Source organism: Larus michahellis, chromosome 7 (genome assembly GCF_964199755.1).
Source record: "Larus michahellis chromosome 7, bLarMic1.1, whole genome shotgun sequence".
Classification (NCBI taxonomy): Eukaryota; Metazoa; Chordata; class Aves; order Charadriiformes; family Laridae; genus Larus; species Larus michahellis.
The window spans coordinates 10,026,399-10,048,108 of NC_133902.1; the positions used below are offsets into that span (position 1 = coordinate 10,026,399).

The 21,710-nt window shown below is 49.6% G+C and overlaps 1 long non-coding RNA gene across 9 annotated transcripts; it reads left to right on the forward strand.

Annotated features, from left to right (window-relative positions):
• The first annotated feature begins 2,185 nt into the window (after positions 1-2,185).
• Positions 2,186-8,337, forward strand: LOC141746658 (uncharacterized). Of its 9 annotated transcripts, none has more exons than XR_012588439.1 (5): positions 2,186-2,334; positions 3,551-3,609; positions 4,377-5,365; positions 6,588-7,715; positions 7,916-8,337. It is a non-coding gene; the product is annotated as an uncharacterized LOC141746658 (long non-coding RNA). The 9 variants fall into 9 exon arrangements; XR_012588438.1 differs by having other exon boundaries at positions 6,588-6,687; positions 7,484-8,337; XR_012588441.1 differs by having other exon boundaries at positions 6,588-6,687.
• The last annotated feature ends 13,373 nt before the right edge of the window (positions 8,338-21,710 follow it).

The window sequence follows — 21,710 nt, forward strand, 5'->3', positions numbered from 1 at the left end:
TCGCTGTATTTATGTTTTAATTATTTCTTGTCTTTTCTTAGAGCCCTCACTTCTTAAATTTTCTTCCTACATCTCTTTTACTTTGCTGTCCCTATGTTTTATTTTTTCCCTTTATTTCCCTAATCTCTGTCACTTTCTAGACCTACGTTTTTGCTTTTGGTATCTTTATTTGTTTTTATTATTTCTTCCCTTTCCGTGGCGACCCCTCTTTTTAGATTTTCTTTATATGTCTCCGTTTTAGTTTGATGACCCTATTTTTTAATTTTCTCCTTATTTCCTTAGTCCCCATTGCTTTTAAAATTTTCTACCTACTTTTATCTCGTTTGCTGTCTTCATTTCCTGGTATTTATGTTTTAATTATTTCTTGTCTCTCCTTAGTGCTGTTGCTTTTTAAATTTTCTTCCTATGGTGTTTCAGGCTTGCCCTCTCCCCTAAAGCTCATCGCTTTTTAAGTTTTCTTTCTAGGCTTACTTTTACCCCATTCACTGCTTTTTTAATTGTTTCTTATCTTGCCTTAGTGCCATCACTTTAAAAAATTTCTGTCTATATCTGCATTTTAGTACGCTGTTGCTACTTTTTAGTTCTTCTCAATCCTTTGACTTGGAAAATCTACTTTTATCTCATTAGCCGTCTTTATTTTTTATTATTTTTTTCTTGGTTTTCCTTAAGGGACATCACTTTTTAAATTTTCTTTCTACATCTCCGTTTTAGTTTGCTGTTGCTATTTTTAACGTATTTCTTTAATCACTGTTCCTTTTAAAAATTTCTGTCTACTTTTATCCCATTCGCTGTCTTTATTTCACTGGCTTTATTTTTTAATTATTTCTTGTCTTTCCTTACTGCCCTCATTCTTTAGATATTCTTTCTATGTCTCCATTTCAGTTCGCTGTCCCTATTTTTTTTCTTTTTTCCCTTTATTTCCCATGACTTTATAAAAGTTCTTTCTATGCATCCTTTTTTCCCCTTTGCTGTCTTTTTTTTCCCTCCTCTTGCTGCTTCGCCATCACTTTTCCCATTTTCTATGTCTCCGTTTTAGTTCACCGGTGCTATTTTTTAGTTTTCCTTATTTCCTTAATCACAGTTTCTTTTATAATTTTCTGTCTGCTTTTATTCTGTTCACTGTCTTATTGCCCTTGATTTTTAAAACTTCCATATCTGCATTTTAGTTCGCTGTCGCTATTCTTAATCTTTTTCCTCTATTTCTCTAAAACCCGTTGCTTTTATAATTTTCTGTCTACTTCTCTCCCGTTCACTGTTTTTATTTTTCGAATATTTCTTAGCTTTCCTTAGTGCCCCGTTTACAATGCCAGCCCGGGCACGCACGCCAGGCCCTGCTCGCTGCTGCCGCCCAGCGACCAAATCCCGGTACTGCGGCTCAGGCGCCGCTGGCATCCCTGTGCTCCACGCCGCCAGCCGCCGGTACCGGCAACGCGCTACCGCGGTGCCCGCGGGGCGGTGTCGTCCAGCCCGTTGCGGCCTCCCGGTAACCTGGCCACCCCCCCGCGACCCAAGCGCGGTACCGCAGCGCCGGCCCCGCACGGGCGGCTGCCGGGCGCCATCCCCGGCCAAAAAAAAAACCCGCCAGTTTCGGGCTGCCGGGAAAGCCAGATGCACCTCGATTTGTGCAGCCGGAGAGCGGCACGGAATCCCGCGTTCGCATGACCAAAAGTAAAGGCCGACCACTCTTATGTTGTGGAAAAGCGCTGAAACCCCCCAAACTGAATAATATGGGACAGCGAAAAAAAAAAAAACCACCAACATTTGGGGAAAATAGAGCCCACCTCGGCTCCGCCTCCCGCCCCGAGCTGCGGTACCGGCTCCTGCTCGCCGGGCGAGAGGAGGGAGGGCAGCGGCGTGCGCTGTACTGCGCATGCGCACCTCGCCTCCTGCAGTACCGCATCGTGGCCACAAGGCGGCAGCAGTGAGTACAGTGACGCGCGCCCCCACCGGGGCGTCTTCACCATGGCAACCGCTCCCTGGAGGATGGGCGGGAGGGTGGGCCAATCAGAGTGCAGGTGCCGCGCTCCCATTGGTCGGATCGCCCCGCCGGGGGGGGTGGTAAGGCGCGGGGAGGATTGACGCGACGAAGAACCAATGGAGCGGAGGTGATTCAAACAAGGGAGGAGCGAAGGGGCGGGCGGAGGCCAATAGGCGCGTGCCGTGGGCGGGACGCTCCGCTCCGGAAGCGGAGGGGGCCGGGGGAAAATGGCGGCCGTCTCGAAATCGGAGCTGTGTGTTCCGGGCGCAAAGCGGGGCCCGGCGGGCGGGCGCTCGGTCTGGCCGGGCCCGTGGGGCCGCCGCGAGCACGTCGTGAGGCAGTTGGACCGCGTGAAGGTGAGCGGGGAGCGGCGGGGGGCCCCTAAGGCGGCCACGAGGTGTGATGGGGGGGCCCGGGAGGGCCCTGTGCGGGCTTGGGGGAACGGGGCGCCTGAGGGGGAGCATTGTCGGGTCAGAGAGGGGTGGCTGGGCCCGGCTCCCCGCGGGGTCCCTTCGGCCTGGGGGGTTTGGGGTGCGGTGCCGGCGATGACGGAGAAATGAAGCCCGTCAGGGCGGCAAGAAAGCGGCGCCCGGGCCGTGCCGGTGCCGCCCCGCAGGGACGCGCGGCCGGCCCCACCCCGCAGGTCCCCAGCGCTCCCTCCCCAAGGTGCCTGTGGGTCCTGGGGGTGCCGGGCTGTGGGGTGGCTGCGCTCCCTCAGGATCGCTCAGGGTGTGAGAAGTCAGTTCCAGTCCGAGTGAAATAGGCTCAGGCAGAATCCTCTGTGAAGCACATTTTTATTCACTTACTTGCATGAGCGGGTGGCCTAGCAAGTAGGCACGCTTTCTGGTCTTGAAACACACCTTTTTATTTCCTAATCCCGGCCGAATTTTTCCCTCCCCTGTTTCCCATTGGTTAGCTACTCCAGGGTTTACTGTCTGTCTGCAGCGCCTAAAATTCTTCCTGGATGTCTTGCCTCTGTTTACTTCTCTTTATGCTACACCTAAAGGGATTATCTGACTAGTTTATTTCTTTCCTTTTTGGTAAAAATTGCTCAATGTTATTAGCTCTCGTTAAACGTTTGACTACCCTTCTAGACACTAATCCAGTATGAATCAGTTTGTCCTTCTGTCTGTGTGATAAGAGATGTTCTACAAGCCTTTGCTGGAGCCTCTTTGTCTTAGTCATTCCCCTATCATGTCACCTCTGATGGAGATGGCTTTTCTCCTCTGCAAAAGCAATACCTGCCTTTCTTCCAAGGGGGACTGCAGAGCCGGGGAGGAAGCAGAGAGCCGGCGCTGGTTTGGGGCCCCACATGGAGACCAGGTCTCTTGCTCCTGGGCCTGGCAAATGGGCTCGTGTGGCTGGTTTTGGGGCTCAGAAAGAGGGGGAGTTGTGTGTCTTTGTGCTCAGGGAGGGGGCTCAAGATTAAATCCACGCCAGGCCCCCTCTTTCTGCACGGAGGGTCCCTCCCGGCCCCACTCCGGAGGGCAGAGGTGGGGTGGGGGTCCCCTGGCTCATCCCTGTTGGCTGGGTGGGACAAACAGGCTCATTTCTCGCCTCCTCTTTTCCCAGGGTCACCTTCTGCGGCACGGCAAGAGAATCTTGCACGGCTGATTCTGCTTGCTGCTCAGGTAATGGCACGTGTGGGGCTGGGGGAGCGGAGAGAAACATTTGTGAGTTCAGGGACACTACAGATACTCCACGTCAAAGCCGCAGAAAAGGCACGTTTGCTGCCAGCGCAGAGAAGCTGACGAGGAGTTGCAGTTAACAGAGCGTGCCTCCTGTCTGAGCAGGTCCCTTGGTAGTTAGGAATTGTTTCCTTTGGGATCAAAGCCTGAACTTTCAGCTAGGATAAATTAAGAGCTGCCTGTTACCTTCGTTAGGGTCAAGCGTTTCTCTTCTGTGTGTTCCTACTGGTTCCAGGGGGAAGTGGGAAATAGCCTTTTGTTTTTCTACGCGTAACTCAATTTGGGCTAGTCTGTGGTGTCAGTCTGGCTCATGTTTGAGCACCTAGGTGCCACTAGAAACGTACTGACTGAAACATGATGGAAGCTGATGCGTTGCTTGATTTTTATTCTTCTTTATTATTATTATTGCTTGGCTGTGGAGGGTGTATTTTTCTGTGGCTCCGTCCACGTTGTTCAGTGGAACCTTCAGTCTAGGACTTCTAAGCAAAAAAAGTTTGTCGTTCCAGAAGAGGACTGGTCCTTCCTAGGACTGAGGTGTAGACTCGGTGGGTCTCTTAAGTACGTGGTCAGAATGAAAGCCAAACTTCACTGGACGTTGCTGCTGTTGGTCTTCCCTTTTGCTAACGTCCCCACAGCTCCGTCATGGGTGGGAGCTCTGAATCATCCTTAATTTTTTTTTTCAGTCTCTAACACGTTTTTTTTGTCCCTAGGGAAAGACTACGTTTAAAAGTTAATTAGTTTCCTCCTGACCGTGCCAGTGACTAAAATTGAGTTATGATTCTTCAACCAGAAAAATGACACCGCTCTTAGAGATCTGGACTATTTCTGAACACGTATTCGTCATGTGCAAATGTCTTCGGCGTACAGATGGCCTGCACTTGGTGCTCAGACAAGACGATATGCTGAGACAGGGATGAGCTCCGGCAGCCAGAAAAGACACAAGGTCCTGGGTTTTTTGTCTGTCTGTCTGTCTGCTTGTTTTCTTTGGTGGGGGTGCTTGTGCTTTCAAAAACAGAGTGTGCTGTTGACCTCAGGTGGCAGCCTGCAGAGCCGTCTTGCTGCCGGACCTCTCCTTTTCTTTGTCATTCCTCTTTCATGGCTACAGCTTTCGTTTGCATAATTTTAGACGAGCGATGAAGCGACTCGCCTGTGAAAAGTGCCGGCAATACTGGGAAGGACTGGAAGGTCCTTGTAGTGTGGACTTTGAAGTTAACTTTGTCAGCTCTTCTTCTGTGGTTTTTGTACGAAATAGTTTGAGAAAACACTAAAAAGAGTATAAGGTCCGTTCTGGAGCATGTTACGCTCATGCAAGGCTCGCTTCCCTGTGTTTATTTTCTCTTCCTGAAAGCACAATCTTCTTTTTCTGTGTGCTTGCCGTTAAGCGATGCCGTGAAAAAAACTGTGTACTAAAAGGGGGAAGAAACTGTTCGTAAGAGTTCACATGTTCAGGAGAAGCAGACTCTGTGTTCACGATAAAAGCTTTATGCTTTTTCAGTCCATAAGTCTTTAGGGTGTCTTATAGCAGGAGTCGAGAAACCTTACTGAGATACTGGCGTCTGTCCTAAAGGCGATCGAGGTCAAAGGAGAGACATGGATGAACGGAGACAAAGCGGCGTCTCGCTTCTGCGTGTTTTCCAGGCATTCTCACGAAGCACCAGCAGCCTCGTAACTAGTGACAGCGAGTCCTGATGTGGTTCTGGTGAGTTGTTGCTTCCGTCGTGTCCTTTGTCTGTAACCCACGGTGTGTCGTTTTGACATAGGTTGGAAAGAGATTTTCTGAAATAGAAATGTTTCTCGCTCAAAGCAGTTGCCTTTTTATGAAGTTCCCGTCAGAGCGGGTCCTCAGAGATGAAGCGCTGGGCAGCGGAAGTCACGAGCACCGAGACTTTGCGCTCTCTTTGCACTTCTTTGACGGCCTTTGCGTTCTCAGTTGTTGCAGTCAAGACCTCATAAAACCCCGTTCCTCCGCGTGTTCAGCACGGCCAAAAGCATTCGCCCATCTGCAGTGCTTTTTGGTAGCCTGATGGATTGTGGCACCAGGGGTTTGATTTCCCCCTTGGCCCTTAAGAGTAAAATCATTTGGGGGGGGATCTCTTATCTCGCTGATTTTTCTACACTAAATGAAACTTTTAAAAAAAATATAAATCTAAAATTGTATAATTTACAAACTGACTCGTGTTGTTTAAACTGCTGCCGCCGAATAGCTGTGGTGTACACTTTATGAGGCGTACTGAAGCAGTTAGGTGTTTGTTGTACTTGTTTAAAATGAGAAGCGACCGAATGTAACGGGCTGTTTTCCCCTGATATTTTGCATCCCCTGAAGTTCTGCATTTCTGTCTGGCTTTCAGTGGCGTATTTTTTCCGGCAGCCCGGGGAGTTGCCTGAGAGCGGATGGAAGGGAAAAATTATTCCCTGCGTGAGGGGAAAAAAAGTCTTTTTTTTTTTTTTTTTTTTTTGTTTGTTTGTTTGGGATGAATTCCCCAGGAAAGCGTGGAGCCCCAGGGTTTTGGGGGGCCAAGGGACAGTGAGGACAAGCCACAGCTTTGCCTCCTGGCGCCTTTGATGTGGGAGCAGTCACTGCAGGCTTGATGTTTTTGTCCCAGCCCTGGGAAAGTGAAATAAGGTGTTTCTGAGGATGAAGTCACCAGAAGAGCGATTTAAGAGCCCCAGGCTACCTGTGAAAATGGCTCTAGTGCAACTGAATCTGCCAGTGAGTCAAAAAAGTCAGAGTTGTCTAAAAAATGCAAAGATCTAGTGACCCGTATCGACGACTGTGCCAGAGATGGTGCCGAATGCTTTTTCCTCCACTCGGATGGAGTCTTCGCAAACCTTCACGAAAGAAGGAAGCTTTAAATTCCTACCCAGCTTTGTGCTCAAAGTTTTTTGTGGTTTTTTTTGGGTTTTTTTTTCCCCTCTCTCAGCAGAATGTCAGCTGCTAGCTTTTCTCCGTGGTCACCCTTTTGTTGTGCCGTGACAGTGCAGGACAGATGGAAAGGATGCGGAGTGCTCTGCGAGTACGAGGTGTGTCTGCTTTTTTCCTAAGTTCCTTGTAGCGTGGACTTTGAAGTTAGAAGGAGAGCTGACAAAGCCTTCCTGTTATAGTTTTTGTATAAAATATTTAAGAAAACACTAAAAATAACATAAGGTCTGTTCTGGAGCATGTCAGGCAGCCAAAAGCATTCGCCCATCTGCCGGTGCTTTTTGGTAGCTTGATGGATTGCGGCACCAGGGATTTGATTTCCCCCTCCGACGCTCAAAAGTGAAACCATTTGGGGGTTTATATTCCTGGTTTTTCTATGCAAAATTAAACTTAAAAAACCAAAAAAGGTAATGTTGTATAATTTACCCACTGACTCGCATTGTTTAAAGCGCAAGTGCCCAATAGCTGTAGCATACAATTTATGAGGCGGAGCGAAGTGGTTAGGTGTTGGTTCTAACGGTTTAAAAAGAGAGGCAACTGGATGTTACTGGGTTTTCCCCACTATTATGACAGAGTGCTCTGAGGTACTTTATTTCTGTCTGGTTTTCAGTGGTGCATTTCCCCGGCAGCCCGGTAGCATCTCTCTCAAGCAGTGCCGCTGGCCAGATGTCCCTCCTCCTTGCGTAACACCCAAAAAAACCTGCAGTCAAATGATAACTGTGTATTTTGGAGAGGGGTAGTTTAATGGTATCAGTTCACAGCCGTGCAAGTTGAACTAGTGCCACAGGGAAGTCAAATACTTTTAGAGTATTTTTAATGAGCGTATGTAAGTGTAGGCACACCTTTTCAGCATGGAGCGAATGACCGAGGTTCTTCATTGCTCCTTTGGCTCTTCAGGGTTTGACCTGTCCCTCGCGGCTGCATCGACCCTGCAAGCGAGGTGAGCGGCAGCAGCAGCGTGAGGGCTGTGGCTGTGGGTCCGTCAGCGTGGATTCTGGTTACAGCCCAGCCTGGTCCTGCTGCCCTGCGGGATCTCCCTGCGGCCGCACTGGAAGGAAGGGGCCAGGCATTTCCCAGCGCCGGCCGGAGGGTTCGCCGTTCTGCTAAGAATGTGTTCAAAATGGCATCGGTTAGCCTTAATCCTGACTTTAAGAGTTGAGCTGGCGCTGGCTTTTGAAGGCTGTGCTGTATTTGTAGCTGAGGCATTTCCCTAGAATCCTCCTGTAGCTCAGCCACTGTCCTGTCCCTCGGTCTGAGGGAATTCCTCTACTTTCTTCTGCGCTACTTTTTTAGCACACTGAACTCTAACTGGGGATTTCTGTTTTCCAGGTGTCTCATGTGGCTTGAGAGATGCTCCAGCCTGGGTTTGCAGCTGGTGGCGGAGTCCCCTGAGGGGAAGGGGCCAGCCCTGGGTCTGGGCGTTTTGGGCCTTTTTTTGGTGTGAATAGAAGGGTGTCTGTGGGCATGTCTCAGGGGGTGATGTTGTTTGGGGTGCCCTGATGTCATTGGGGCAGTGATGATGCGGGATGGGGGGGTTATGTGAGGGTCTCCCAAAAGAGGTGGGTCACAGCCCCAAAACGTCTGAAAATTCTTGGGATGCATTAAAAAATGTGAAAACCTGTAACTATGGGCATGAGGCATTGAAATAGAGAACAATCCCCCATTTATATGTATGAAATATATATATTGAGAAATAATATTAATTTATGTATGTAAAATAAGTTCAAAATAAAAACCTCTGTCTCTAAGGATGCTATGATTCTGTGCTTCTGTGTTATATGAAAGATCCTAGAATATAAAAATACTTAAAAAAAGTATTTATAAAAAGATATTAGTGTCAAAATAGATGTGTAAGCAAACAGTCTAAACAGATATCCCGTGTCATAAGTGTTAACGTGTAAGTCTAAGCGCTTTCTATGTAAGTGCAAACAGACAATTTAAATTCCCTCAATAGTTCAGGGGGTGCTGCCGCCCCGCGGCTGAGGGCTGGTCCTGCACGTGGGGAGCCGCGCGGGCGCCGTGGCCCCGCCCACCGCCCTTCCTGGCCACGCCCCCGGCCCCCGCCCCCGGCGGCGCGGAGCGTTGTTCCGCAGCTCGTGCGCATGCGCGGCTTCGCGGAGGCCGGTCCGGCGACTGTCTCGAGCGAGCGGCGGCCGCAGGGCGAACCAGGACCGCGGGGGCTCCGGCCCAGCCTCGAGAGCTGCCATCGGCACTCCAGTATCGGCTCTTATGCGTTACCGCGCCCCTGGCAGTGCCCGGCAGTCTTCCGGGTGTTCATGTCCCCGGGGTTCTCCAGGACCCTGAAAGTGCCCCGACGCGCGTCTCTGTGGCACTTTAGTCCTCCAGGAGCCCCTCAGTCCTCCGACGCGCGTCTCTATGGCACTTCAGTCCTCCAGGAGCCCCCCAGTCCTCCGACGCGCGTCTCTATGGCACTTCAGTCCTCCAGGAGCCCCTCAGTCCTCCGACGCGCGTCTCTATGGCACTTCAGTCCTCCAGGAGCCCCCTCAGTCCTCCGACGCGCGTCTCTATGGCACTTCAGTCCTCCAGGAGCCCCCTCAGTCCTCCGACGCGCGTCTCTATGGCACTTCAGTCCTCCAGGAGCCCCCTCAGTCCTCCGACGCGCGTCTCTATGGCACTTCAGTCCTCCAGGAGCCCCCTCAGTCCTCCGACGCGCGTCTCTATGGCACTTCAGTCCTCCAGGAGCCCCCTCAGTCCTCCGACGCGCGTCTCTATGGCACTTCAGTCCTCCAGGAGCCCCCTCAGTCCTCCGACGCGCGTCTCTATGGCACTTCAGTCCTCCAGGAGCCCCCTCAGTCCTCCGACGCGCGTCTCTATGGCACTTCAGTCCTCCAGGAGCCCCCTCAGTCCTCCGACCCGCGTCTCTATGGCACTTTAGTCCTCCAGGAGCCCCTCAGTCCTCCGACGGGCGTCTCTATGGCACTTTAGTCCTCCAAAACCCCGTAAATGCTCATGAGTCTTCTGGAAATTATATGCTTCCAGCACTCTTCCAAAAACATAAAACACGATTAACAGTTAACCACAAAAATATCTGAAGATTGAAAAAATAAAGCGGCCCCTGCAGAACTCTCTTCTCCACAGCAACAACTGGACAGAACTCAAACAAAAGCAGTCAGAGAATCACCAGAAGCACGTCCCAGAAGGAAATAAAAAGGGATGGCGCTTTGCCTGCTGGGAACCTGAGGCAGGAGCAAAGGAGCTCCTGCTCCTGTGGCCGCCTTTATGTCTTCTGGGGTGGGGGTGGGGGTGGGGGTGGGGGTGGGGGGTGGCCCCGCCCCTTTCCCCAGGGGATTGTGGGAAGGGCGGGGCCTGGGGCATACGAGCCACAGCCTGGGCACAGGAGCTTATTCTGCTGCTGGGCTCCTCTGGCGTGGGCTCTGCTGGCCCTTCACCTGGCTGCAGCTTTGGGCTGGGCTCAGCTGTCTGGGCAGACAGAGGCAGAGGCAGAGGTGAGAAGGCTGAGCTAAGACCTTCAGCACCAGTAAACATCCAGCCGCCTGTATAGTAGAAAGTTGACTTGTATGCTGCTTTTTTGTTTCCTTTTTTTCGGGTCAGTAACTTTGGAATGAGTGTTTAGGGGGTGCCCAGGTGGTTTAATAGTATACTTGTCTTTATTCTAGGAGTGCTGCATTTTCCTAGAATTCCTGACTTTATTGAAGATGGAACTATGTTTTTTTTTCACTGGTTCTGCTGTATGCTGTGTAAGCTTCTGATATTGTTTCTCTTAATTGGGTTGATGATGAGATTATCTTGTAGGGATTAGGATGAGCACTTTGTATGCGTCTACGTGTGGCATTTTAGCATTTCTCAAGAAAGCGGCAGGGATGTAAGGCATAGTGTCCTTCAGGGTATGGGATGGTTCATCACCTTTCCCCATTGCCTGAAGGGTGCCACAGTGTCCCTAGAGTCTTTGCAGCTTGCAGCAGGCCCCTCGTAGATTGTGTCAGGGCATTACTTATTTTCTGGGTCTGTAGCAGAGCCCAGAGTCTGTGGGAGGACAGAAGGTAGCAGGTTCCTGTGGAACGCAGAGCATGGCTCAGAAGAGCAGCTCCTGAGGAGTGGCTGATGCAGGGGGTTCAGGGTTGCAAATACAGGATGGGAGCTGTCGGGAAGAAGTGGGGTTCCTTCCTTGACAATTGAGGAGAAGAGAAGGGGTTTCTAAAGTTTTGGCAGTGGGGGTTGGCTGGGAAAGGGAGGCAGGTTCAACAGTCTTTGTCATATTGGTTTTGCATTTGAATTTGGGTGTTGACAGGATCTGGTCTGTTCTAGTCTCTTGCATTTGAGGTGAGCTGGATAGTATTGAGGAGGAGCATGGGACTGGTGATTTCACAGAAATGCAATGGTAATTTTGTGTTTGTTGGTATCTTAGGTGACATAAATAATTGTTGCTGCAGCCTCTGACTCTGGAATTGGTGTGAAGCAGGTGATTGGATTGCCATGGCACCTCTGAGGATGAGGGTGTTGTGGAAGAGGTTGGCATCTACTGTCATGGTGGTCACTGCTGGAGCTGTGGTTTCTCTTTGTTCTGCAGATGAAGAGGAACCTGGTGACTGCAGGAACACATCAGTTAGGTGTTTGTTGTGGTTTTTTTGTCAAGGATGAATTCAGACTCTTGGCCCTCTGAAAGCTAAGTAGAGGGACAGGCACTGGAGAGGGGCCAAGGCTGACTGGTTCAGGGAGAAGTTTTAAAGTCAGGGTAGAGCAGAGGGCAATCCAGGAGCAGTCTCCTCTGAGTAGGCAAAGGGAGCGGGTTCCTCTTCAGCACAAACCTAGCGCGTGCTGGGCAGGGCGGTTCTGGCCTGTGTCTGTTGTTGTGTAGTTTGTGTGCTCTGTCTTCTGTGTCTTGGACTTTCCTTAGGTTTTGATGTCCTTGTTGCTCTTTGCACTCAAGGGGCCCAACATGTGCCTCGGGCACCACCTTTAGGGTCTCCAATGCCTGTGCTAATTGGCATAGCGCCCAATGGGCACTTCTTGTCTTGCATAACAATTTTAAAGCATAGATCAGGCTTGCCTCTCAGAAGTTTCTGGACGGTCCTCTTCTGCAGCATGGTTCCCAGCTGCGTGAGCAGCTCTAGCCATCTACTTTTACAGACTGGGATTTCCTCCCTGCATCCTTACGTTCTCAGGTCTTGAAGACAGGCTTCCTGCACACCTCATCTCAGTTTTGACAGGAACTTCTTGTAATGGGCCATTGCATTTGACTCTTTTATGGCTTTGCCATAGACCCTCCTCACTTCTGTGCTGCAGCCCTGTAGGTCTTCTTGCCCAACAGTGTCTCTTGTCTGAAAGTTGTTCTTCTCGTGGAGAGTTTTCTCTCATCTTGGAGTCACATTGTCTATAGTGCTGTGTGGTGTTGGGCTGCACATGGGTGTGTTTGGTATGGAGCTGCCCTGCCTGGGGGTGTAGAATCAGGGGTAGGTGGAACGGCAATAAGAGTCTATGGGTAATACGTTGATCTGCCAAGACTGTTTAACCAACGGTTGTACAGTCATCTGGGATCAAGCAGCCATTTCAGTTCATTTCATCTGGGATCAAGCAGCCAGACGGTCATTTCCATAGTATTTTATGGATATGACTGGAGCCTTCTGGGAGAGCCTGTTTGGCAGTCGTGAAGCAGATTGAAGGTGTTAAGGCTTGTATGTGTGGGGATTAATGTTGGGTCCAATTTTTTTTTTAATGGCAGGATGTAGTTGGAGCGTAGATGGTATTCCTAAATGGAAACAAGACCCCTGGAATTGTTCAGCTAGTGATCAGCATCTGGGTGACTTGTTCATGAATTTTTTCAGATGCGGAGGGACAAGATGTGCACCAAAGAGTGATGGAGGAGGCAAGCGGGACCCCGTGAGAAGCTGGGTCAGTGCATGGTGCTGGAGGGAAGATTTGACTGGTGGCTATGTGACTATATTACGGCTTGGTGGTGGGGTGTGTTTTTTGTTTTTTTTTTTTAATTTTGAAGGTGTGATGTGATGAGTAAAGCAGGATATTGGCACTTGTCATGACTTGGGCAAGGTGAGCAATGACTAGTGGGCTGAAACAGCAATTCTTCTCAGATGTTATATTGTGGGTGAAGTTTTAAGTGTCTTTTGGGTCTGCTTTACAGATGGTCTGTAAGCCTCAAAGCAGCAGCCCAAAACTATGGAGGGCAGGTGGGCAAGGGGCCAGGGTAAAGGAGTGGGAGACAGGAATGGCTGTGGGCAGGTGGAGGTTTCGGGCAGTATCTTAGCATATGCCTTTTGGTTGGCTTTTTTTTTTTTTTCAGGTGTGGGACACAGGCTCAGAGGGGCTAAGCTGCATGCTGATGAACTGGCTGAGAAGGTGAGGTGGTTGTGGGCCACATTGGTGCCTAATAGTGAAGTATTATATGGTGACTTGGTTAAGTATTTACCTTCTGGTTTTGCAGGTGCCCTGTGAGCCATCTTTGGAAGTGGATGAGCATTAGAGGTGAGCTGAGGCAGCAGCGAGGAGGAGCTTGGGGCTGGTGACTTCTCACATGTGCAACAGTAATTTTGTTTCTTGGTATCTCAAGCAATGATGGCCACAGCATCTGACTCTGGAATGAGCAGGTAAGTGGAATCCCATTGTGCTTCTGAGGAATGGGAAATTGTGGAAGAGGTTGGCACTGACCTCTCTGAAACTTCTTGCTGTCACTGTTTGGTTTTCTTTAATTGCAGATGATGAAGAGGAACTTGGTGACTACAGGAATGTCCCAGACAGTTGATGTGCTGGGTTTTTTTTCGTTGATGTGGGATTTAAGACCTCCAGCCCTCTGAAAGCTAAGTTGAGTGGCCAGGGCTGGGGAGGGTTTGGAAGGAGGGGAGAAGTTTGGGAGTTGCAGGGAGGCATCTTAAAGTTAGAGAAGGGCAGAGGGCTGTCCTGGCGCAGTCCCCTTTGAGCAGGTAAAGGGAGTGTGTTAGTCTTCAGCACAATGCTAGCACGAACCGGGCAGGGCAGTTCCAGCCTTTGTCTGTTGTGGTGTTTGTGTGGTCTGTCTTCTGTGTCTTAAACCTTCCTTGGGTCGCAATGTCCTCTTTACACTTGAGGAGCACAGCCTGTGCTTCAGGCACCATCCCTAGAATCTTGAATGCCTGTACTCATTGGCATTGCCCCAGTTGGGTGCTGCTTTTCTTGCATTATAAGCTTAAAGCATGGATCGGTCTTGCAACTCAGAAGTTTCTGGATGGTCCTCATTTGCAGCATTGTTCCTGGTTGCGTGAGCATCTCTGTTCTCTAGCCATCCATTTTCAGTGACTGGGACTTCTTCCCTGCATCCTTAAGTTCTTAGGTCTTGAAGCCAGGCTTCCTGCACATACATCTTCTCAGTTTTAGAGTCACTTGTTGTCCTGGGCCATTACATTGTACTCATTTCCTGGGGTTTCCCTAGAGCCTTCTTGTGTCACCATCATGGTCCCACAGGTCTTCTTGCCTAACAATCACTTACGCCTCAGTGTCATCCTTCTTGCTGAGAGTTTTCTCTCATCTGTGAGGTGCATTGTTTGTAGTATTCTGCGTCGTGTTGGTCTGTGCTTGTGTGTGTTTGGCTCAGAGCTGCTCTGCCTGGTCATGTAGAGTCAGGGGTAGGTGGAACAGCAAAAGAGTCTATGGCTAATATGTTGATCTAACAAGACCGAGGCAAAGGTGGTACAGTCAACTGCCATCAAGTAGCCATCAGCAGGTTGTGTGGGCAGCTCTTGAATTAGCGGGATTTTTTGGGGATGAGCAGAGCTATGTGGGAGGGGCTGTTCAGCAGTAGTGAAGCAGACTACATCTGGAAGATGTTAAGGCTGCTTTGTGTGGGGTGTAATGTTTGCGTGTTGGGGTTTTTTTTTAATGGCAGGTTGTAGTTGTACTCTGGATGGTATTTCTAAGCCAAAACAAGACCTTTTTTGGGGGGGGGCAGTGTGTGTCACATGGTGTTCCCCCTAAAAGAGGCGGTTCACAGCCCAAAAGTTCCCGAAAACTCATGGGGGGAATGTGTATTTAAAAAAAAAACAAAAAACCTGTATATATGGGTATGAGGCATTGAAATAAAGAACAATTTCTCATTTTTATACATATTGAAAAATATGAGTTATATATATTAAAAGGAGTTCAAAATAAAAACCTGTATCTACTATATTATATAAAGGATGTTATCATATTAAAACATCTGTCCCATAGCCAATTATTGCCTTCATCATTCTCTCTCTCTGTCAGCTCCCTGCCCATATTGTTTAATTCCTCTGTCTCTCTTCTTCAGTTTATCAAGGTTTTTTGGTATTTCTCAGTCTATCTCTGTCCACCTCACTGTCACCTTTTTTAATTCCTCCCTCTCTGCCCTGTAGCTCATCACTATTCTTTGTTTCTCTCTGTCTGGTTCCCTGTTGCTTCCTCCTCTCTGGCCTGTAGCCCATTGCTGTTTTCTTTCCCCTGTGGCTCCCTTTCCCTATTCTTCACCCTCCCTTCTCTGCCCTGTAGCCAGTCGCTGTTGTATTGGGTTTACGTGAGGAGGTTTTTGTTAGCTGAGTTGTGGGGGGCAGGCGCTGCAGGGGTGGGTTCTGTGAGAAGACAGCAGGAGCTGCCCCCGTGTTGGGCACAGCCAGTTCCAGCTCTGAGACAGATATGCCGCTGGTCAAGGCTTGAGCCCATCACCAACGCTGGCTGGGAGCACAGAGTCCCCTGCAGCCCATGGAGGACCCCGTGTTGGAGCACAAAAAGCGCAGGAGGAGGAAGGAGCAGCAGAGAAAACATGAGATGAACTGACCACAGTCCCCACTCCCTGTCACCCCGCATTGCCCAGGGGCAGGATGTAGCGAGGTCATGCATGAAGATGATCCCAGGAAAAAAGAGAGGGGTAGTGGGAAGGTGGATTTTTTTTTTAGATTTGTTCTTATTTTGCGTTATTTGATTGACAATAAATTAAATTAATTTCCCCAAGTTGAATCTGTTGTACTTGTGACAATAATTGAGTGATCTTCTTGTCCTTGTCTCAACCTACAAACTTTTTCACTTTAATTTTTCCCCCTGTCTCAATAGAGTGCCTTGGTGGGCACACAGGGGCCAGCCAAGGTCAGTCCACCCCAGACTACTTCTATTGCGCTCCCTGTCACTGTTTTTTTTTTTTTTTTTTAATGTTTGACTATGTTTCTTGTACCCTATCTCTTTTGAAACTTTCTTTCTTCCTCTCTATCCCTTTCTTTTTAATTCTTGCTTATGTTTCTTGAACCCAGTTAGTTTTAAAATTTTCTTGCTACCTTTCCCTCTCTCTGTCTCTCCAACTTAATTTTAATTTCTTTCCCTTCTTTCCCATGTTCCTTGTACCCTGTTGCTGTTCATAATTGTCTTCCTCAGTCTCTCTCTATACAGTTCTGCATACCTATCTTTAATTCTTGGGTATGATACTTGTATCCTGTGCCTTTCAGTTTTGTGTCTACGTCTCCTTCTAGCCATCTCTATAATTCCCAGTTCTTCCCTCCCTGTTCTGCCCCGTCACTCTTTAAATTTTTTTCTACATCTCCCTGTTATTTTTTTGCTTATGTTTCTTGTACCCCGTTGCTTTTTATTCAATGGTGCTTTTCTTTCAATATGTACTTTTGTCTGGGTCCCTGTTTCTATTTCTATTTTTTATTTCTTGATGATGTTTCTCTTCTCCAGCTCCTTGTCTTGTCTCTCTCTTCTTGTCCTGCTGGTCCCTTCCACCTCTCTCTCCTGATCCCTGTGTCTCTTATTTATTCCTCCATTTTTCTGTCTCTTGGGGTTTTTTTTGTGTGGTTGGCTTTTTTTTTTTTTTGCACAGTCTTGCCTCTCTCCACGTGGCTGTCCTACTCCCCACCCCTCTCTTGTTCACGGTGTCCCATTTGCTGGCTTCCTGTCCCACACCCCTTCTCTATGTCCCTCTGTCCTTCCTTCTGCTTTTCTCTTCCCTTTTGTCCCTCTGGCCTGCTGCATTTGGGCACTGAGCCTTGTAGCCAACTCGTTGCTGGGATTCCTTATGCACATTAAGGAATAAATATTTCCTGCCTCCTCTGTGCCCCTGGATGCATTTGCAGCCCCCAGGGTGCAGAGCTCATTGCTGGGGAGGGGGTGATGTGCTGTGGGGCTTTGGCAATAACCCCTGTTCCCAGTGGGCTCCATCTGGGGCTGAGGCAGCCCAGGTGGGACCCATGAGGTAAGGATGGGCTGGGCCAAGGGTTTAAAAAGGCTGCAGTGGGGATGGGCTTGCTGTGCTGAGGGTCTCTAGCTGGGCATAGCTGCCTGCTGGAGCTGGCTGAGGAGTGACGTGAAGGGGGTTCCAAAGAGCAGGTGCCTCCAGCAAGGAACGGATGGTTCCCACGGTGAGGAAGGATCCCTCTGAGCTATCCTTGACGGAGCGCGCCACCAGCACAGAGCACTGGGAGCTCGCTGCCTCCGTCATCTGCACGTGTGAGCCACCGTGCCTCTGGGAAGCCTCATGGGAGACAAGCATCAAGGGACCACTGCCCTCTCCTAGGCAGGCAAGGGTCAGGCCGCCAGCACCACGGAGGAGGAAGGGGCAGAGGCAGAAGCCTCTGGGCAGTGAAGGTCTCCACCTGTGCCAGGAGCTGCGGTGAGTCACTTGTCCTCTCTTGCATGTCCAGGCCCGTCTCTACCACGCTTCTCCCGATCTCAGCCTGTGTTTCTGCCTGTCCCAGCCTCTGGCTCCCCAAAGCTTTTTGCTCTTCTGCTAATGCCACCTTGTACTCTGTCCCCTTCTCTGCTTCCTTTCTGCACCTCTGCCTCCACAGCTCCCCATCTGCTATTATTTCATTATTCCTACACTGCCTTCTTCACTATTGCTTGTGAAAATTGCATTTGTAGGTCTCCCGCTACCCAGCAACCTGTCTCTATTTCCAGTGACTCCCTCTGCTTCGCCCCACCATCCCTCTTCCAGTGTCCTCTCCCTGTGGCTGTCAGTCCAACTCCACTCCTGCTATTTAACTTCCTACCTACCTGTATCGCCAGTACCCCATTGCTTTCCAAATTTTCCTTCTGTATCTTCATTTACCCAGATCCCCGTCTGTGTTTTTAAATTCTTCTTGCCTGTTCTCTATTTCGTTACTTTAAAAATTTTCTTTCATTGTCTTTATTTATTCAGTTTGCTGACTCTATTTTTTTTCTCCCTCTTTTTTAATTTTTAAATTTTCTTACTGTGTCAACTTTTATCCAGTTTGCCATCCTCGCCTTTTTATTTTTCCTGTCTTTCTTTTACCCCCTCTGTCCTGGTTCTGTCGGGGACAGGGTTAATTCTCCCCAGCACACAGGTTTTTGTTACTTCTGGGAGAGGGATGAGGATTATCATTTTGCTGTCCTGTGCAATATGGGTTTATGATATGATAACATCACTGTTTATACAGTTACTTTGGGGAGCAGCCCCGGTGGCAGCCACTACCGCTGAACCAGGGAACCAACCCGTGCCAGTATCAGTTGCCCCCATACATTTGGGGCATTTATGTGGTATTGCTGTCCTGTCCGTATCTTGGGCACCGTCTCTCAGAATTTATTAATAATTACACCCAGTCTGTGGGGGAAACAGGGGGGGACACTTTCCCCAGCTCTTTTGCCTCCCTTTTCTCCTTTGGGTCAGGTATGACAGCTTTTGAGAATTTTGAATATCCTTGGGATACTCAAACCAGCATGTTCCTAGTGTTATGTCTCCTGAATACATTCCAGGTCCTGTTTAGGGTTAAACAGCTATTTAAGACTACCACCCGGAGATCTGCTCCGAGACTGGATAGTCAGGGGTGGCACGGCATGTGGGAGAGCATGGGCAGGTACCTAGAGAACTACTCACCTCCAATGGTCTGCGACTTCACCCCTGAACAATTACAGGACCCTGAAAAAGTGGTAGAATATTTGAAGGGAAAATGCTGTGGCTATTCTAGAGAGGCGCAACTCACCGCACTGTGCTGGGCCCTGGCCATTATCTACCACGCACTGCTCTGTATTATGCAGCACCCTCAGGGGGAAGAGATGGAAACCAGACCGGCAGGCACTGCGGCTATTGCACCCCTGTGGCAGCCACTGCAGCTACTCCAACCCTGGTGGCAGCCACTACCGCTGAACCAGGGAACCAACCCGTGCCAGTATCAGTTGCCCCCATACAGAAGAAGAAGTACACAAAGAAATCAGTTCGCTTAGTAAGAGATGACAATGAACCAGGGTCATCACGAGAGCAGGAGGAAGAGGCAGAACCAGAGGTAATTACTCGATCCCTATCCTTGAGTGAGCTGCGGGATACGCGAAAAGATTTTAGCCGACTTTCAGGGGAACACATTGTCACCTGGCTACTCTGGTGCTGGGATAACAGGGCCAGTAGCCTGGAATTAGAGGGTAGGGAAGCCAGGCAGCCGGGATCCCTGTCTAGGGAAGGCAGAATTGACAAGGCAATTGGGAAGAAGACCCAAGCCCTCAGCCTCTGGAAGCAACTCCTGTCAGGCGTGAGGGAGAGGTATCCCTTCAGTGAAGATGTTGTTTGTCAACCAAGCAAGTGGACTACCATGGAAAGAGGTATCCAGTACCTGAGAGAATTAGCCATGCGGGAGATGATTTATTATGACTTGGACAATGCCGACTTACCCACAGACCCTGATGAGGTCCAATGCACAAGGCCCATGTGGCGGAAGTTTGTACAGAGCGCACCATCGTCATATGCCAACTCACTGGCAGTAATGGAATGGAAAGGTGAAGAGGGACCAACGGTGGATGAGGTGGCTGGCCGGCTCCGGCGATGTGAAGAAAGTCTCTTTTCCCCCCTTGTCTCACCTGTGGACAAACTGTTGCGGAAGGTCCAGCAACTTGAAGAGAATATGTCCTACTCCCCCCCTGTACGGGCCAGCATCTCAGCTACTAGAAGCAGGCATTTCCCCACTCAAGAGAGAGAGTACAGAGGGTACACACCACAAGGCACCCTGTGGTTCTGCCTGTGTGACCACGGAGAGGACATGAGGAAGTGGAATGGACAACCTACTTCGATCCCGTGGACACAGGTACAGGAGTTGCAAGGAAGGACAACCACAAAAGGGGATCCCTCCAGGAAAAGTGCTGCCCCGGTTTCCAGTGGGCAGTTCCCCAGACAGAGCAGAAGGCCTGATCTTGCTTCTGATCCTCTTGAAGGGACTTCCAAGTCATTTCTGCAAGAAGTGAGTAATGGATACTATGACTAGTATCAGAGGGGCCCTGCCTCCGGCCAGGTGGAGGAAAGGGACAACCGGATTTATTGGACGGTGTGGATTTGATGGCCTGGCACCCGAGACCCAGAGGAGTATAAGGCTCTAGTGGACACGGGTGCACAGTGTACTTTAATACCAGCAAGCTATAGAGGGGCAGAACCCATTTGTGTTTCTGGGGTGACAGGGGGATCCCAAAAGTTGACTGTACTGGAGGTGGAAGTGAGCCCAGCTGGGAATGAGTAGCAAAACCACCCCATTGTGACTGGCCCAGAGGCTCCATGCATCCTTGGTATAGATTACCTCAGGAGAGGGTATTTTAAGGACCCAAAAGGGTACCGCTGGGCCTTTGGCATAGCTGCCTTGGAGACGGAGGAAGTTAAACAGTTGTCTACCTTGCCTGGTCTCTCGGAGGACTCTTCTGTTGTGGGGTTGTTGAGGGTTGAAGAACAACAGGTGCTGATTGCTACCACAACGGTGCATCGGCGGCAATATCGCACTAACTGAGACTCTCTGATTCCCATCCATAAGATGATTCGTCAACTAGAGCTTCAAGGAGTGATCAGCAAGACTCGCTCACCCTTTAACAGTCCCATATGGCCGGTGCGAAAATCTAATGGAGAGTGGAGGCTAACTGTAGACTATCATGGCCTAAATGAAGTCACGCCACTGCTGAGCGCTGCCGTGCCAGACATGCTAGAACTCCAGTACGAACTGGAGCCCAAGGCAGCCAAGTGGTATGCCACGATTGATATAGCTAATGCATTCTTCTCAATCCCTTTGGCAGCAGAGTGCAGGCCCCAGTTTGCTTTTACTTGGAGGGGCGTCCAATATACCTGGAATCGACTGCCGCAGGGGTGGAAACACAGCCCCACCATTTGCCATGGAGTGATCCAGACTGCACTGGAACAGGGTGAAGCTCCAGAACATCTGCAATACGTTGATGACATCATTGTATGGGGAAACACAGCAGAAGTTGTTTTTGAGAAAGGGAGTAAAATAGTCTGGATCCTTCTGAAAGCTGTTTTTACCGTAAAACGAAGTAAGGTCAAGGGACCTGCGCAGGAGATCCAGTTTTTAGGAATAAAATGGCAAGATGGACGCCGTCAGATTCCAATGGATGTGATCAACAAAATAGCAGCTATGTCTCCACCAACTAGTAAAAAGGAAACACAAGCTTTCTTAGGCATTGTGGGTTTTTGGAGAATGCATATTCCAGATTACAGTCTAATTGTAAGCCCTCTGTATCAAGTAACCCGGAAGAAGAATGACTTTAAATGGGGTCCTGAGCAACGACAAACTTTTGAACAAATCAAACAGGAAATAGTCCATGCAGTGGCCCTGGGGCCAGTCCAGGCAGGACAAGATGTTAAAAATGTGCTCTACACCGCAGCCGGGGAGAACGGCCCTACCTGGAGCCTCTGGCAGAAAGCACCAGGGGAGACCCGAGGTCGACCCCTAGGGTTTTGGAGTCGGGGATACAGAGGATCCGAAGCCCGCTACACTCCAACAGAAAAAGAGATATTGGCAGCATATGAAGGGGTTCGAGCTGCTTCGGAAGCGGTTGGTACAGAAGCACAGCTCCTCTTAGCACCTCGACTGCCGGTGCAGGGTTGGATGTTCAAAGAAAGGGTCCCCACCACACATCATGCAACTGATGCTACATGGAGTAAGTGGATTGCACTGATCACACAGCGAACTCGAATGGGAAACCCCAGTCGCCCAGGAATTCTGGAAGTGATCATGGACTGGCCAGAAGGCAAGGATTTCAGAATGTCACCAGAGGAGGAGGTGACGCCTGTGGAAGAGGCACCACCATATAATAAACTGCCAGAAAATGAGAAGAAATATGCCCTGTTCACTGATGGGTCCTGCTGGATTGTGGGAAAGCATCAAAAGTGGAAGGCTGCTGTGTGGAGTCCTACACAAGTTGCAGAAGCCAGTGA